Here is a 17,878-nt window from a genome sequence, read left to right as displayed (position 1 = left end):
AAATGAACTGGCTAGGGGTCTGTCTCTAGAATTAACTGCCTGGTTACCAGAGTTCTAAATCTGTTGGGGTCTATCGCCAAGGAAGTGAGGTCACTTTTTCAAGATTCCATTACCTGGGCTGCTTCCTGTAATCGGACCTACCCAAACCACCCCCATGTCTTCTTCTTAACTCTACATGAGGAGCTTCCACAGCCCCAGCCACAGCTCCCTGGGAATGTGATGAGGGTCCCAGCTTTGAGGAGGCAGAGCAGAATTCAGACCTCCTTTATCTTACCAGTTGTCTGTCCTGGAAAACTCATTGTGCCTCTCAGGGCCTCCCCAGTCTCCAAACCTGCCCAAGGGGAATCCGCCTAGAATCTACTTGCTAGGGACATCATCAGGTGTATATGAAATAATATCCATACCACCTGTGAGGTGGTGTCAAGTGCAAGTAATGCACAAACAAAGAGATGGAAGAATTACGAGAAGGGATGTAGCATGAACACCACTCAAACCAGGCCTGGGTTCAGCAATGCGCTATTGCAACAGGCACTTCCTCTCTTGGCCTCATTTCAATGTCAGCACAAGGAGAGGGTTGATGAATGAAATCCAGACACTGTCATCCTCTGGATTCAAACCTCTCCATTGTTTCCTCTTCTGTTTAGAAAGAGACCCAAGAGCCTCATCTTGATCTGTGAGGTGGGCAGCCTTCACCATGGCTCCCAGAGATCCCCACCCGTGGTACACACATCCCTCACAGATTCCTGTGTGACCACTGAGTGCTTAGTGACTGGCTCTCGCCAATAGAACACAGCCAATGTGGACGAGTGTCATGTCTAAATTTTAAACACAGAAAGTCTCTCACTTCTTTCTTATTCCCTCTCTTAAGTTCCGTCTCTCTCTCTCTTTCCCGTGTCTCTCTCTCTCTCCTGTCCCTGAGCTGTGGAATCAAGCACACACGTTTTGAGCTGCCATACACAGAGGCCCACATGGGAGAGAACCGAGGCAGCACCCAGGCCAACAGACAGAAAGGAACCCATGCTCTGAGTCCAAAGTGCACCTCGACTCCTTTGAGTGAACCTGAGAGGAAATTCTCTGCCAGTCGAGCATCACTTGAGGCCGCGGCCGCGGCCTTGAGGCATCTCGAGCAGAAGAACCAAGCTAATCTATGTCTGATTCCTCAACCACAAAAATTGTGAGATATGAGGCATTTGCCATTTACAGATGCAAGGCACTGGAACCGTGATTTCAGGCCCCAGGATCTGGCCCTGCCCTCCTCCGCCTCCTCTCTCCCCCCAGGCTCCCTCCAGCCACACTGGCCACCTTTCTCACATCCTCTGGCCAAACCCCCTTCTGCCCATGAGTGTCTACAGCAGGGGTGCCTTCTCCCTGACACGCCGCTCCCAGACTTGTGCAGGGCTGGCTCCCTCTTGTCATTCTGGTCCCAGGAAATGTCACCCCAGTGAGGCCTTTCAGACCCCTACCCGGTGACCCCCGGCCCTCCCTCACAGGCCCCTGAATGTCCCCTCAGCGCTGGCTCTTTCCCCTCTCATGTCTTTGCTTTCGTGCTTTTGTCCTTGTCCCCTCCAGAGTGTGAGCTCCTGACCGGCAGGGACCACTCAGTCACTGTCAGCCCTGCACTTAGACCCACCTGAGCACCTGGCACAGGGTGAGTGCTCGGTGCACAGTCGCTGAGTGAAGAATTGTGAAACTCGTGTCCCCTCCTCCTGCTCTTCACCAAGTCAGACTGTGGAGAGGAACGCTAGTACCAGGAGGAGTGAGTTCTCTGAGGCGGGGGACAGCCGGAAAGGCCTCTGCACGGCTATTCGCTGCTCCAGCAGCTGAGGCAGGCTGAGTGGGCGCCGTGTAAGTTTAAGAAGTCAGCACAGGGACTGGATGCACACAGCCTGCGCAATGACACCACCAGTTCACTTAACATCCGTCACCGAAAACAGAAAAGTAAGTGTTTGCTTGTGATGAGAAGTTTAGCTTCTTGGTTCTTAGCAATTTTGAAATGTACCACACAGCAATGTTAACTTAGGCAGTGCTGTGTGGCAATTACATCCCAATAGAAGTGACAACAGTGAGAACCCAACCTCATTGGGCACCACTGACGCTGCAGGCTGCCTGCCCCCTGGTGGCCAGCACCAGCCCTGCAGCCCTGGCAGAAGCCACCACACAGGAAGTTTCTTTGGGTGTCCTCAAGGCAGAGGCTCCCCACTGTCCCAGGGGTAAAGGAGCAGACCTGCAGGCTTCCAGGCCGTGGGAGGAACCTCAGGAGCCTCCCTCTCCCTCATCTTTCTGTCCCTCCACTTGGGTGTCCTTTTTTCTCAGGAGGCATCCTGATCTCAACCAAGGCAATGATTCTCCTCTCCAGCCAAGTGAGGACCTCGGGAGTCCAACAAGGACTGGTCTTGTCCCTGGACTCTGGCCTTAGTACACACTGCTCTGGCATGTTCTTCCTTATCCCAAGTTCTCATCCACCCGAACCCCCAAGCCTCTCTCAGTTCTAAAGGATCTCCAGCAGGTGGGAAAGCATTTTCTCAGGTGCTCAGAGCACAGGGCGTCATCGATGGAGAACCAAGGGCCACAGACCCTTCGTGAGCATCATATGGAACCCAGGGAGTCACCCGCTGGACGCACTCCACTTTACACAGGAGGACACCAAGGTCTTCTCTCCTCTACCCAATGTCTACACAAGAGGAGAACGGCTCATCAGAGTAGCAGGTGCCCACAGAAGTGGACTCCAGCTCCCCAGTCCTGTGCCCTCCAGGCTGGGCCAGGGATGCCCTTGGAACAGGTACACACCTAGAAACCTCAGGGAGTCTTCGGTCTGTCTTGGGCCTTCTGGGCATGTAGCCAGGAGGATGGATGCTACTGTTCATGGCAGAGCTGCCTCCAACTGCCTTCTCCTTGGCCTCTTGTCACTTCCCTGGTGTCTGCTCTTTCCTGGGGTCCCTGCATGGTCCACACAGGAGAAATCGGTGTGAGTGTGCCTGTGCATGATTGGATGCGAATAGGAAGATGACCCCACGTGTACAGGGGTGGGCAGGGCTCCCCTAGGACCATGAGGTCCCTGTTTCCAAAGAAAACCCGAAGGGAAGGGGTTGAGCCTTGGCTGAGGAAGCCAGAGCCCTGCCTGATCCTCTGGATTCTGACCCCCTCCTGAGGTCTGGGTCAGTCCCTCCAACTTTCTGGGCCTCAGATTCCCAAATGGACAAAGAACACGTTTTGTAAAAGCAAAGTCAAAATGGACCCTCTGCAAATGAAACAAGTACCATGCTTTGACCTCCCCCCACTGCTTATCCTCCAAGGAGACTTCGAACCTACACGGTGTCTATTACTGGGTAAAATCACCCTCAGCACACAAAACTGATAATGGTTAAAATGGCACACGGTCAACTTTATCAGTGACTAAATATTGATGGAAGAAGAAATACATCCGAATATATTTTGATATGACTGATAAGATTCAGGAAAGTTTACTTGCTAGAAAGAATAACACCTAAACAAAACTTAAAATGTCAGAACCTGTAGTCAGTACATTATGATGTAGATTAAAAGCAATTCAGTCATTTGCATAACAATTAATTGATTCTGAGAAAAAATAGATTCAGTGAATTAATAACAAAATGGATACACTGGAATTGTTTTATGGTGCTTATTTTATAGCAGTCAAGGTATTAATACTACTATATTGCATTTTGAAAGTTGCTAATAGCGTAAATCTTAGAAGTTCTCATCACAAGAAACACATTTGTAACTCTTGATGATAGACGTCAACCAGACTTCTTATAGTGATCATTTCACAATATACACACATATTGAATCATTCTGATGTAGACCTGAAACTGATATAAAACAAACTTAAATTTAATATTAAAAATGTCTTACTATGTTTTCTCTGAAAAATACATGGTCACAAAAATTTTGCAGAGTTTTGTATAATTCTGATTTCAAGGTTCTCTTAGGCCCAGAATGAAAACATTTGTCTGATCAAAGTTGCCTCAGGTACAAGGGCTGAGACAAACACCAGGGTCAGAATGGAAGAGCACGAATGGAAACACTAAATCATCCTCTGCTCATTTCTTTGTATTTGCACTTTTAACAGAAAATCTATTTTTATTGGCTTAAAATGCACATAATGTAAAACTTACCGTCTTGACCATTTTTCTGTGTACACGTCATTAAGCACATTAACTTCCTTAAGCGCATCTTCAGTGTGTTGACCACAGTCGTATGGTGGTGCAGCCATCACCACAATCCATCTTCAGAACTCTTGTCACCCTACAGAACTGAAGCTCTGTCCCCACTCATCGGTCACTCCCCTTCCCCTGCTCCCACCCCTGGCCAACAGCATCCGCTGTCCGTCTCTCTGAATCTCACCATTTCAGGAATGCCATATAAGTGGAGTCACACAAGCCCAGTATTTTTGGGACTGGTTGATTTCATTTAGCATAATTTCCTAAAGGTTCATCCATGTTGTCTCATATCTCAGAATATCCTTAGTTTTTAAGGATGAATAACATGCAATTCTATATATATATATGCCCATGCTGCTTCTCCATTCATCCCTGGATGGATCCTTGGGTTGTTCCACGTTTCAGCGATCATGAACAATGATGCCGTGAACATGGGTGTTCAAATATGTCTTTGAGACCAACTTTTCAGCTCTGAGGTGTATATATCCTGTAGTAGAATTGTTGGGTCATTTAGTGATTCTATTTTTAATTGTTTTAATGAAATGCCATGCTGATTTCCACAGCAGCTATACCAGTTCACATTCCAGCCACAGTGTACGTGGGTCCAATATCTCCACATCTTTGCCAGCATGCCTTTCTTCACTGTCTGTCTTTTGGGGGTGCCGTCACATGGATGTGAGGTGGTGTCTCATTGAGATTTTGACTTACATTTCCCCAGTGATTAGTCACATTAAGCATCTTTTTATATGCTTGTTGACCATTTGCGTATCTTCTTGGAGGAAAAGTCTATTCAAGTACTTTGCTCATTTTTGATTTGGGTTGTTTGTTTTTTTGTTCTTGAGTTGAGAAGTTCTATGTCTATTCTGGGGATTCAGCCCTTGTCAGATAGATCATTTGCAAATATGGGCTCCCATGCTGCACGGGTTGTGTTTTTACTCTGTTGATGTTGTCTTCAGAGGCAGAAAAGGTTTTAATATTCATGAATTTTGGTGTGTGTACTCTGTTTTTTATTGCCCATGCCTTGAGTGTCATATCCATGAAATCACTGCCAAGTCCTATTGTGAAACGTTTGTCCCATGTTTTCCTCAAAGTGTTTCAGTTCTTACATTTGGGTCTTGATCCATTGAGAATTAAGTTTTATATCTGGTGTGAGGTCAGAATCCAAGTTTAGATTTTGCATGAAAATATCCACTTTTTCAGGAATCACTGGTTGAAAAGACTGTCTTTTCCACGTTGAACAACCTTGGCCACCTTATTTCTGGGCTCTCTATTCTGTTCCGATGCTCTATGTGTCTGTCTTTATGCCATTACAATGCTGTTTTGATACTGTAGGTTTGCAGCAAGTTTTACATCAGTAAAAAGAGAGTCCTCCAACTTAGTACTTCCTTTCAAGACTATTTTAGACATCTGGGCATACTTGAGATTCCATATGAACTTTAGGATGGGTGTCTTTCAGCACAAAATGTCATTGGGATTTTGATAAGGACTGCATTTAATTGCTTCATCTCTTTGGAGGAAGCTGACATCTTAACAACAAGGAGCCTTCCAATCCACGATCACAGGACGCCTCTCATTTCTGGTAGTGCCGGGTGGTTGTTCAGGTGGAGGGGACAGCACTCTTCCAAGTAGTCACGCAGGGTCCCAGAATTCCTCCACACTGTGCCTTCAGCATTTCCTCAGAACTCATCGACATCTGCATCCAGTCAAGGGAGAGAAAAATGCGTGTCAAATGCATGTGGGAAGTTTTCAAGGACTGGGTGTGGATGTAGCACACGCCTGTGCCACCCTCTCCCCTGGCCAGAACTACGCACGGAACCAGCAGACCCTAACAGTCGGCACTGCAGGCAGAATCAGCGGACCCCACCAAATTTGGGACTGTGGACTAACCAAGGGCTAGAGACTCAGTGTCTCAGGGAACCATATGCCAGCTCAAGCTGCCTGCTACCACTTTGACTGGCACTGTGGACTAACCCAGGGCTGAGACAGATGCTCTGCTAGAGCATCCTGTCAAACTACACTGGCCCGTTAACCTGGGCCTGGAAAGTCACTTAGATCAGGAGCTCAATGCAAGGAGAGTGGAGCTGAGATGCACGAGACACTTACCCACAGCCCTCAGAGACAGCAAAAAAGACGGAGAATCCAAAGGCTTCATGGCTACCAATGCTTGTGTTTCTCATCCCCGAAGCCATGAGAAGTCTCCTTCGAATCCCGCTGCTGCCACCAAGCTGTTAAGAAAGAAAATACAACTGTGTAAGTCTAAAGAACTTCATTGCTTTATTCACCAATTCCTGCGTCCGGAGGCATCCAATCTAGCAGATAGAAAGCAGCTCCAAGGAGCTGTACAGAATGAAAGACTTTGAAAGGCAAAAGGGAGAAGAAAAAGAAGTCACAGCAGGCGGGAAGATCGCTCGGTTATTGCAAGGTTACTTTCCTCAGGGGACAGCAGCAGTCTATGATGTGGAATACCTACCTAGTGCTGATTGGGGGATTCCTAATCCACTGGTTTAAGATTCTGTTTCTGGGAGAGTCGAAAATCTAATGAAGTCAAGACTCAGTTTGGTGAGGTGGGGCTTAGTGTTAAGAGGCTCCTCTTGGGGCCCACCGTCTGGTTTTGACACATGACTCTGCTGGCCCCCTGCTGGCCCCGGGTACACCCGGGTTTCCCTTCCTGACCATTGTTGGTCACACATCCACTGCACCTGCCTCTAGTTCTCCCCCTTCCACACCGCAATCTCCGCCATGACTCCCTCTGACACTATCACGACTTCTCCCACCACACTGCCCTGCTTTCCACAAGGCCAGCAAGAGGCTTCGTAAGCACCACTTCATCAGTCCAGTGGGCTGAGCGGGCTGCCCAGCATCGGGACTCAGAAACTGGTGGGCCTGTCACATGGCCTCCAATCACCGGTACCCCAGCTGAAGTGCCTGCCCTGATGAGATACTCAAATTTAGCCAACTCCATCGAACAACATCTTTGCTGCAAGCTTCCCTTAAAAATGCTCCACCCAATTTCTGCCCCAACTGTTTTTTGAGGAGTCGTTTTGGGGGAGCCTTTGAGGCCACCTTGGTGATTCTGTGCCCGGGCACAAGCAGCTCTTAGCCCACACACCCTTTGGTTGCACCACCTGGAATTGTAGAGCACAGGGAGCCAGTGGATGGGCACCAATCACTGGTTTGACCCCCAAGAGCTGGTGAATATTTCATAGCAGGAACATCTACTTTCGGGTCTTCCTGTGGGCGCACGTCACAAGGCGCTCCCTGGTACCCCGCTCTCCCCCACATCCTCTGATCAGCTTTCCGCAGGCGATGTTCTGCAGTCCATCATTGTCTCCACGGACCTGCCCCTAGAGCTGTACCCCACAGACCAGGAGTCCCTGAGTTTCCTGCCCTGACAGGCTACCACCGACCCAAAGAGATATGTCTGTTCTACTAGGATGACTGGACTGGCATAGGGGAGTGGCCCTAGCCACAGAAAAGCAGGTAATTGAGGCCACCCAGAAGTGTGCACAAACAGAACCCAACACGGACAGCAGCTCCATGAGACTCTATTCTACTCCTTGTAGGACAGTCGCCTAAGTCTCTGCCAAATGGTTTTAGGAAACCACCTGGCCTCAGACTATCTCTACTGGCCAAGGAAGGAGGGGTCGGGGCCCTCCCATGGTCTACCACCTGCATGTACATCAACAACTGACAAGTTCAAACCTACCTACACCAGAGGGTCCAAGAGGTGAGAATACTGCCCAGTATTACTGAGATCTCTGAACAGATTCCCAGGGCCCCCAAGACCACTGAGCTATTTTCTTGGCTGGTCTTTTCAAGGTGGAGACCATGACTATGGACTGGATCTCCGACTGTAGCTTGTGTGATTTTCGTACTTGCTACTAGACCCTAATCAGATGTTTACTCTCAGGGCTACACCGTGCCTTACCCCTAATAGCTGCATGAATTACCCTCATTTCAAATTTTCACTGAAGAAAATCTGCTCAACATAAAATACACCATTTTAAGTACTTGAAAGTACACAAGTCAGTGACGTTTAGGACAATGAGAATGTTGTGTGGCTATCACTACTATCTAAGTCCAGAACATTTTTAATACCTTGCAAAGAAACCCAGCCTCGCTGTCTCTGTGCTTTGCCCTAACCCAAGTCCACAGAAAGACCTTATCTGTTTCCTCTCCCTGCAGATTTGCTATTCTGGGCATTTCATTCAAATGGAATCATAGAATCTGTGGCTTTGTGTACCACTTCAATTAGCACACTTTTTAAAGGATCATCCAGGGCCTAGCACGTAGCAGTGCTTTCTTCCTTCTTAGGGCTGTGTTATATCCCATAGTATCAATATGCCACATTTGCTTTATGTGTTCATAATTTGGTGGAAAATTGGGTTTATTTCATTTTTGGGCTACTGTGAATAATGCTGCTTTGAATGTCCATGGACAGATTTTCCTGCGAACATATGTTTTCCATGTTCATTGGAGATGCCTCACAATGGACTGTCCAACTCAAAGGCAATGATTGCTTGAAGATGTTAAGAAATGCAAAGCTGTGCTCTACAGTGGCTGCATCATTTTACGTTCCCACCAGTGATGTATGAGGGCTCCCCTTCTTCCTCATCTTTACCAACACTTGGGATTTTCCTTTATGTTGAATACAGCCTACACATTGAGTTTGAAACAGTAGCACATTGTGGTTTGAATTTCCCTTTCCCTAATCATGAATGACATCGAGCATCTCTCTTGTGCTTATTGGCTATCTGCATATCTTCTGGAGAAATGTCTATTTCAACCATTTGCCTATTTTAATTGTTTTATTTGTCTTTTATTATTGAGTTCTAAGAGATATTTATGTATTCTGAACACTAGATTATACAAGTTGAAAGTCGGCAAATTCAAGACCCAACTTTCAACAATGGATAGAACATCCAGACGGAAAAGAAGGACACGGTAGAAATAAATGACATTAAATACTAAGAACATTTTATTGAAGAGCAGCAGAATACACCTTCTTCTCAAGAGCACACAGAGTATTTTCCAGAAGGGATCACGTTTGAGGTCACAAAACAAATCTTAACAAAATTAAGACGATTGAAATCATACCAAGCATCTGTCCTGAACACAATGGCGTGAGACTAGAAATCAATATCGGGAAGAAACCTGCATCATTCCTGAGAGATGGAAATTAAACAGCAGCCTCTTACACAGACATTAGGTCAAAGAGGAAATCAAGAGAGAAATTAAAAAATAGCTCAAGACAAACAAAAAGAATTAAAAACACACCAAAATTATGGGATGCAGCAAAAATAATACTGAGGGAAGTTTGCAGTGATCAACTTGTAATGTCTTAAAGAAGAAGGACCTCAAATTGACAACCTAAGTGACAACACACAGAACTAGGAAAAGGGAAAACTGAATCCAAAGCTAACAGAAGGATGGAAGTCACAAAGGTGAGAACAGAAGAAAGGAAATAGAGGAGAAAGACAAAAGATGAAAAGGAGGAGTCAGTGTTTTGAAAAAATAAAATTGACCATCCCTTAGAAGACAGAACGCCTGACAGAAGAAAAGAGAGAACAATCAAGTGAAGTAAATGAGAAGTGAAAGAGGAGGCCTCACAATCGATGCTTCAGAAATAAGATCATAGAGACCCTCCATCCTCTTGCTCACTAACACACTGGGTGACCCAGCAGACTGAGTAAGTTCCTAGCAACAACCTACCCAGTCTCACTCAGGAGGAAACAGACAACTGAACAGACCAATGACAGATACGGAGGCTAAGTCAGTGATCACAAATCTATCATTTAAAGAAAAAGACCTTTCTAATTTCCACTAGACACACTTAAAACCAGTTACATGCCAAGCCAATCTTTATTTGAGTTATTTACTTAATGTTGAAATACAGCTGATAAAAATATTCATAATGCTCTTTTATGTAGAGAGTTTGAAGGTAAAGTTTCTTGAGAAAACTACAGGTTTTTGTACTTGGTACACAGGGAATGAAATTCTAAAGCACGGAGAATGCGCATTTCTTCACATGATTAGCGCCCCAGTTTTAGTGAATACCTCTGAGAGATGAGCAAATACAATAAAGTGTATGACTAAAGCATCACACTTCACTCAAGACTCATTCTATATAGCCACCCTATCTGCAAATATTTAGTATGTTATTTCTAATACTTCACAGTATCACTGCCATCGATGATAGTAATACTAAATTTCCCTTTGAAAGCATCCTGACTTGCCAATTTCTTTGACTTTCTAATACTAGAACACTTATACAGGTAAACTGAATATGTTAAAAATGAAATGGAAAACAAGGTAAAATTAAGCTAGCATAACAAAATTATTTGACGTACTTGAATATTTGAAGAAGATAAAGTTAGATAAAATTTATTTGAAAAAGTAAGATGTCAACAACTTTAAAAGTAAATAAGGTGTTTGAAAAATGGTTATATGCATTTAAATATAATGTATTTAATATTTATAATTAATTTTATATTTGGATGATTTAGAGATGCTGCAAGTATACGTTTTTACCAAATGAAATGGGTGTATATTAAAATTAATTCCGCGTCCAAGCCTAGATCAATGGCAAACATTGCTAAAAAGAATAAGCTTCTGAGATTAAGAATTAAATCTAAAAGCGGAAAATTTTTATTATCAAATATAAATTACAAAAGTTGTTTTTAGTCAGATTTTTTAAAGGAAAATTATTTCTCAGCATTGCCGGATCTCATAGCACGCACAAGATGGCAACATTCTACATAATACCCACTTTCTCCAGAGGGGTGTGGAGAACCACATTAGATTTTGGTCAGCTCTGAAGTGGCTGCCACCAGGTTGTTTGTCCTAATTCTCTAATAGTAAATGAACTTGACAAAGATTTCTCTTTTTTTCCACACTTGGACTTGAAAGATTTCATTGTTTGTGGTCAAGTAGACTGATTCAAATAATCTCACAAAGTAAAAGGGTTCATAGCTCAGGGAAGATGCTTTCCGAACATTTCCTGAATTGAGTTTGGATTGTTATCCTCATTAGATCTTTTACTTCTAGTGTTTCTCATACGCCTGCTGCCTCATTAAAACTCATCCTTACAATATGAATCAAGAAATGTGGCCCAAGAAGGATGTGGTTCGTTTTCAAAATAGACAGATAATCTCTGAATTTTTAACTACGAAGACATGCCTTTTATTTTACACACATTGAATAATGCACCTTTCCTGATATAAAATGTTAAGGGCTCTTTAGAGCAAGTAGCAGATTAGAATCCCCTTGACTGTCAACGAGTGGTTCCAGAAACATATCGATTATGACTGGCTGTAAAATAAAATTTGTCCCTAGTTTGTGTTATTATTTACAAAGTACAGTATTTGTTTTTTTGTGTGTGAGTAGAGATTTAAACTTACTTTTTGGATATTGTTGAAATCCTCTCTCTCTTTTTCTCTGTATCTCTTTTATTTATTTTAAATCACTTGTAATTCACGTATAGATTCCATGATACTTCATGCCTGGATAGTATATTTATGCTCTGAGTTTTTCCAACAATGGCTTCATAAATATTTTTAGATATATGATACAATTTAATTTCACTCGTTGAATTTGGTTGTTATATCTTCTTAGTCACTTTTTGACTCTCAACTTGCTTCAACTTTTTTATTTTGTGCCATCAATTTCTTATGAACGAATGACAGTTGTCTTATAGCTTGTCCTGCTTCTGGATTTACTTAATGATTTCTTCTTAATTCCATTTATTTCCTATAATTTAGAAACAAGGTTTAAGGAATTAATTATATTTAGATTAACTATTTTAGCAAATATACTTCATGATGTATCATATCAGAAACACCATAAGTAGCTGCTTTTTCATTTCTTTCAACATCATGTACAAGTTTGTGACAAGGCAAAAATTTTTTTCAGCTTTATTGAGATACAATTGCTAAGGTACATCTTAAAAGGTCTCATCCCCAGAAAAAAAATTGTAGCTACATGAAAATGTGCTTTTAATATCATTTTTAACTAGTGTCTTGTCTTTGAGGAAAGATAATGAAAATGGGCTTCTTTTTTCCCCACATTGAGTAATTCTGTAACATTAGGCTATGTGATAGTCACAAATAAAGGCTTAAAAATGTATTAAATTTTTGCAATTCCTACCTCACTCATGGACTTCATCATGCTTGTTTCATGAGCTTTAACATTTGTGTGACTCAAATATTTCACCAATATCTGAAAGTCAATATACAGCTATTAGCAATAATTTTATCAACAAGCTTTGCTCATGGTATTGGGGTTTTATTCTAATTTGAAATGAAGGTAACCTAAAAGATTTCACAGTTATTAGTCAAGAATATGCTCGATCAGCAATAGCAGTGTGAAAATCAATAAACAGAAACCTCACTGAAAATAGAGTTGAGAGGCCAGAAAGGAGAGCTCTCACATGTATTAACCATTGCAGAGCCCAACAGGAAGAAGACTTCCTCTTCCTGCCCAGTAATAGCCAAGGAGAGACTGTCACAACACAGCCAATGAAAAGCCGCCAAGCTTTGATCTCCCAGTCTCCTCCAATGGGCTTTTTGCTTACAATAGCTCTCCCAACTTTCTTTGCCCCTCTATAACAGGGTTTCTCCTCCCCTTGTTGCTCAGGACTTGCATGTGGCTTGCCATAGTTGCAGACTCCAAATTGCAGTTCTTTGCTGATCCCAGGTGAAGCCATTTTGGCTGGAGAAATAATTGGCTGTCTGTTTCCTTAAGGTCAAGACCAGAAACAATGTTGAAGTCACCATGTAATAGAGCCTTCTAAATACTGACACTGAAATCAAATTGTAAATTAAAGCTCTTGTTTAGTTTATCCCTAACATGTGAATGCGTATACAAATGCAAAAATGAGCAGTTTCTTATAGAAAAATGAAATCTAAAATAAAAGTCTCTCTATATCTTGAATCTAACTTATAATTCCCACTGTGTCATTCTATATCGGTCAAATGTTGCCAAAATAATATTGTGAAACAAACTACCCCAAAATTCTGGATCCTGAAATGGGAATCATTCATTTTCATCTGTGCGTTTGTACGTAAGTTTATTTAGGGTGGGCTCATCTGGGCTTAGCTCCAAGCTGGAGATTGCCAGTTTCTTTCATCTGTCTCCCATACTCTATGTATCAGCAGGCTAGCAGAGGCATCTTCTTCTTCTTCTTCTTCTTTTATTTTTTGAGGAAGATTAGCCCTGAGCTAACATCTACTGCCAAACCTCCTCTTTTTGCTAGGAAGATTGGCCCTGAACTAACACCTTTGCCCATCTTCCTCTACTTTATATGTGGGATGCCTGCCACAGCATGATTTGATAAGTGTGTGTAGGTCCACACCCAGGATCGGAACAGGCAAACCGTGGGCCTCTGAAGCGGAGCATGCGAAGTTAACTGCTATGCCACTGGATGGGCCCCAGAGACATCTTCTTACTGTGGCAATACAAGAACCACATGAAGGAAAGTCCAACTGTGCAAGTCCATTTTAAGCCTCAATTTGCACAATGTCTGCTAGCATCCTTTGAATCAGGGAACCACATGCCCCAGTCCAAAGACAAAGGTTAGAGAAATAACCTCTGCCTCTAAAGGGAGAGAATGCAGGGTTATGTGACCAACTGCCTGGATACAGAAAGGAAAGAAGCATTTGTTCCAATTACTCAATTTAGTACACTTCTGATGTATTGTCCACTCTGGACTCATCAAATGTAAGAAGTATTTCCTGAACTTTCTATAAGCTTTCATGCTTTGGGCATTTAATTTCACTTGCCAATGACTTTTCCTAAATTTGTACTCTTTCCCTCTGTGTCTCCCTCTGTATCTGTCTCTCCCTCTTTCTTAGCCTATGAAAACAACATGAAGTGTCTATTCTCAGTGAGTTATTTTTCAAAACATCTAAATTTTTTTGTCTGTGACAGAGAGCAAAGAGAACAGAAAAAATGTGAAAGTCGGTGAGATATTTCGGGGGAAACCTAAACTAACGAGGAGGAAGAGTACACAAAACAACCTTGGTTACCTGTCCCCCTTAGCGAACAAGTGTGAGGAATGTGCCCGTGCAGGGTTTCCTATTGACCGGGTCCCGGCTTCCTTTGCACATGTAGCGCTGTACAGATATCTGCGCTCATGCTCTCCATCAATAGTGTGCACTGTATTGCACTGTAATTACAATGCAATCCACTGCCGGGAACTGCTGAGAGGCTAATTAAGTAATTTCTACAAATTACTTTTAGATGCTTCAAGGAAAGTAGTTTATGGATGTCAATTATAGTATCGAAGTATTTGCTGCTAGTTATTGTCTGAAAAAGATGACTACTCCCATCTTTGTTTAATGTGTTGAATATTGTCCTTAGTTATATAACATGTTGACAATTTTCCCTATTTTCCTTCCTAGAGAAGTAAATAAAGTTTTGTTCAAATTAACTGTGAACATAGAATTTTTCAAACAAATAAATGGAAAATTACCTTAATAGAAATTAATAAAAATAATTAAATAGAAAACAAATCACATGTGATTCTATAGCATCAGAATAATTGTAAAATATCAAAATACTTTATTGAGATGTTAAGGAAACTTCGAGCAGAACTTTGTGTGTCATTAATCATGAAAGACTCTGTTCTTCAAAAGTCGAAGTAATTTTTATTATAATCTTGCTAAGAGAATTCTTTCTGTAAAAACATTTCAACGATGCAATAAATAGACAAAGAATAAATCTATAGAGCTATGCACAGCTAGATACGTGGATAATCCACAGCTTCCTGGATGTGGGAGTAGTTCTACAACTTCATCATTCAGCATTAAAAAAGGAGTATTTTTTAAATATATTTTACAAAACAAAGATACGTGTATGCATCACTTAAAGCGATTAGAAATGTACCAATCTTTTTATTATAGTGGGGGATTCTGTAAACATTTCATAATACTGTAATGAAACGGAAAATGAAAATGACTATGAAAAGTAAGCCAGACGAATTATCACAAAAGGAGGAAAGTCCGCACTATTTCTAAAATAACATTACCCCTTTTCATTTAGAAAATAGTAGGGAATGTCTTCATTAAAACAATTAGTAACTTTGAATTTGGGCACGTTTAAAGAAAATTTCCAAGTATTTCAATATTAAGGAATATAATGTATGCAGAATATTCATGTGTGAATTGTGAACAGAAAAAAATCAGCATATAGAAAAAGGACATTTTGTCCTAGACTTATAGTCTCTTTTATTATATGATATTTATATATTTCTGCTTGTATTTTTCTATTGACACTTCTGCCTAGACTTATCTAGACTTACTTTTAACAGTTTCAAGCTGAATATACCTACACTTATAAGTATGATAAAAATGATGTGATAATGTTTCTCATACACTTTAATGCAAAAAGCTTAATTATATTTCACATTATATCTTAAATATATTGACAGGCCAAAAATACAAAAAAAATGTGTTTTCATGACATATTTTGCATCTCATATCTTAAAACATTTTAACTTACATGGATGAATATGAATAAACATCAATTGAAATATTAATTTTATGTACCAAATTCAACTAATTATCACTCTCAGAAGAAGGCGATCTTTCTTTTGCTTTCTTTTTATTGAGGAAGATTCACTCTGAGTTAACATCTGTGCCAATCTTCCTGTATTTTGTGTGTGGGTTGCTGCCACAGCATGGCTGCTGATGAGTGGTGTAGGTCTGTGCCCGGGAATAGAACCCAGGCCACTGAAGCGGAGTGTGCCAAACTCAACCTCCAGGCGGTGGGGCCAGCCCCTAACACTTTTTTAAGATTGTAAAAATTGTAAGGGAAAACAAACTTTAGAATACACATACACACACACACACGTATTCACAAAATAGTTCATTTAATAAACATTTACTAATTATTAATTAATAAATGAATGGAATAGTTAATAGATTAAAAATTCTCAGAGTTCTCGAATTATAGCCATTTAAATCAGCATAGCCATAGATGTATTTGGAAAAATTAGCTATACCGTTTTTATGATTATACAAATTTAATTAGCACAACTTTCTCATTAAAAAGGTTATCCATAGCATCAGACTTCAGATTCCCCTAAATTGCTATTGTTATTGGCAAATGAAATTAATAAAATAATATAGGGCAAATAAGAAACCTAGATGTTGTTTCTCTCACTGAATTTAATAGACACTGGCAAGTGACCCTAACCTCCTGGCAAATCCCTTACCCTCTCTGCACCTCAGATCCCGCCACTGTAAAATGAGTGGCTGCACTGAATGAACACCACATTCACTTCGTTCTCTGAGATTTCCTGCACCTCTGAAAAAGACTTCTGAATAGTAGGATGTAAAAACTCTGATGACCTGCTAAACCTTACATTTCTATTTTGTAATATGTTCATTTCCTAAAAATTTGAAACTTTATTTGTACATTTCCATTATGTTTATTTATGGACTTTTCACTAACGGAATTTTGAGCATATATATCTTCCTAGAGCTTAAAACATTTCTCTCAACTTCACCTTCATCTGACTCACTTTTGCAAATAATTAAATGTCTCAAGGTGTCAAAACTAATTTGTTCACAGTAAGATGTAGCTTGGTTGTTCAGGGTTCTGAAAAGGGAAAGGCTAAAAGGGTTGGCAAATGGATTGCACTGTGAAAAAGGAAGAAACTATGCCCTTAAATTGTATATCTTTAAAACTTTCTTGAAAAAAATAGATCACCTCGTTTGTACTTTCCTATGCTGTGTTATAGCTATGAGAATACACAAGTTGTAAGAGCGCTATCCTAGGAAAATAACATGTACTCTTTTTATGTTTTCTGTTACAGTTTTGATCCTTTAGCTTATAGTTGATTAAAAACAAAGTAAGAGAGAATATTTTAACTAAGAATTTGCCCCATTAAATTTCTTAGTCTTGGAATTACACAATTGTCATTATATTAAATGCTGAGAAGTAAATAATATATAGTCTATGCAAAAACAAAAGCAAACAACACTTATAGACATACCTGAATGTGGATATAGGTCCCTAACCATTAAAAAAACATCACTGGCTTTGGCTTACAAGAGGTGAAGTAAGTAAATCTTGAAAATTGGAAACTAATTCCGCTTTACTTTTCTGAAGTTTTCATATCTTAAATCCATGTTTCTAAAATCTATTTCACATGTATTAATTGACTGAAGTTCAGTGTTTATTCTATTTCTTAACTATACATAATATCACTTTCTTATTTTATTTATATACTAAAATAGTACATTTTTGCTTCAGATTATTGAATGAATTGGACTTTATTAAACCAATTTAATTCTGATGTTTCCTTCTAATCATATTAATATGGACATCCTATTGCTTTTCACTAGTCAAAGTAGAATATCATTACTTTGATCCTTAGACTCAATACACCTATATACAATTAATCTTATGAAGACAGAATTTTTAAGGAGTACTATTTACTTTTTTTTTTCTGCTTTATCTCTCCAAACCCCCCTGTACATAGTTGTATATCTTAGTTGTAGGTCCTTCTCGTTGTGGGATGTGGGACGCCGCCTCAAAGTGGCCTGACGAGTGGAGCCATGTCCGCACCCAGGATCCGAACCCTGGGCCGCTGCAGCAGAGCGCACAAACTTAACCACTCGGCGACGGAGCCGGCCCAGTATGATTTACTTTTGACCGATCTGAGCGTAGAAGTTTGGTACATTAGAGTCAGA

General features: G+C 41.1%; 1 protein-coding gene and 1 long non-coding RNA gene across 4 annotated transcripts in view; one reads left to right on the top strand and one right to left on the bottom strand.

The window, feature by feature from the left end:
• LOC139045273 (protein phosphatase 1L-like) overlaps nucleotides 1-17,878 on the top strand; it is a 231,728-nt gene that overhangs the window by 155,030 nt on the left and 58,820 nt on the right. The gene's annotated exons all lie outside the window — the stretch shown is intronic.
• On the bottom strand, nucleotides 2,733-6,750 carry LOC123279085 (uncharacterized). The gene is made up of 3 exons (XR_006516926.2): nucleotides 6,285-6,750; nucleotides 4,137-5,874; nucleotides 2,733-2,937 (listed from the first exon to the last, which is right to left on the bottom strand). It is a non-coding gene; the product is annotated as an uncharacterized lncRNA (long non-coding RNA).

The sequence above is a fragment of the Equus asinus genome, chromosome 5, assembly GCF_041296235.1.
Source record: "Equus asinus isolate D_3611 breed Donkey chromosome 5, EquAss-T2T_v2, whole genome shotgun sequence".
NCBI classification, from domain to species: Eukaryota; Metazoa; Chordata; class Mammalia; order Perissodactyla; family Equidae; genus Equus; species Equus asinus.
This window is presented reverse-complemented; position numbering and strand designations above follow the sequence as displayed.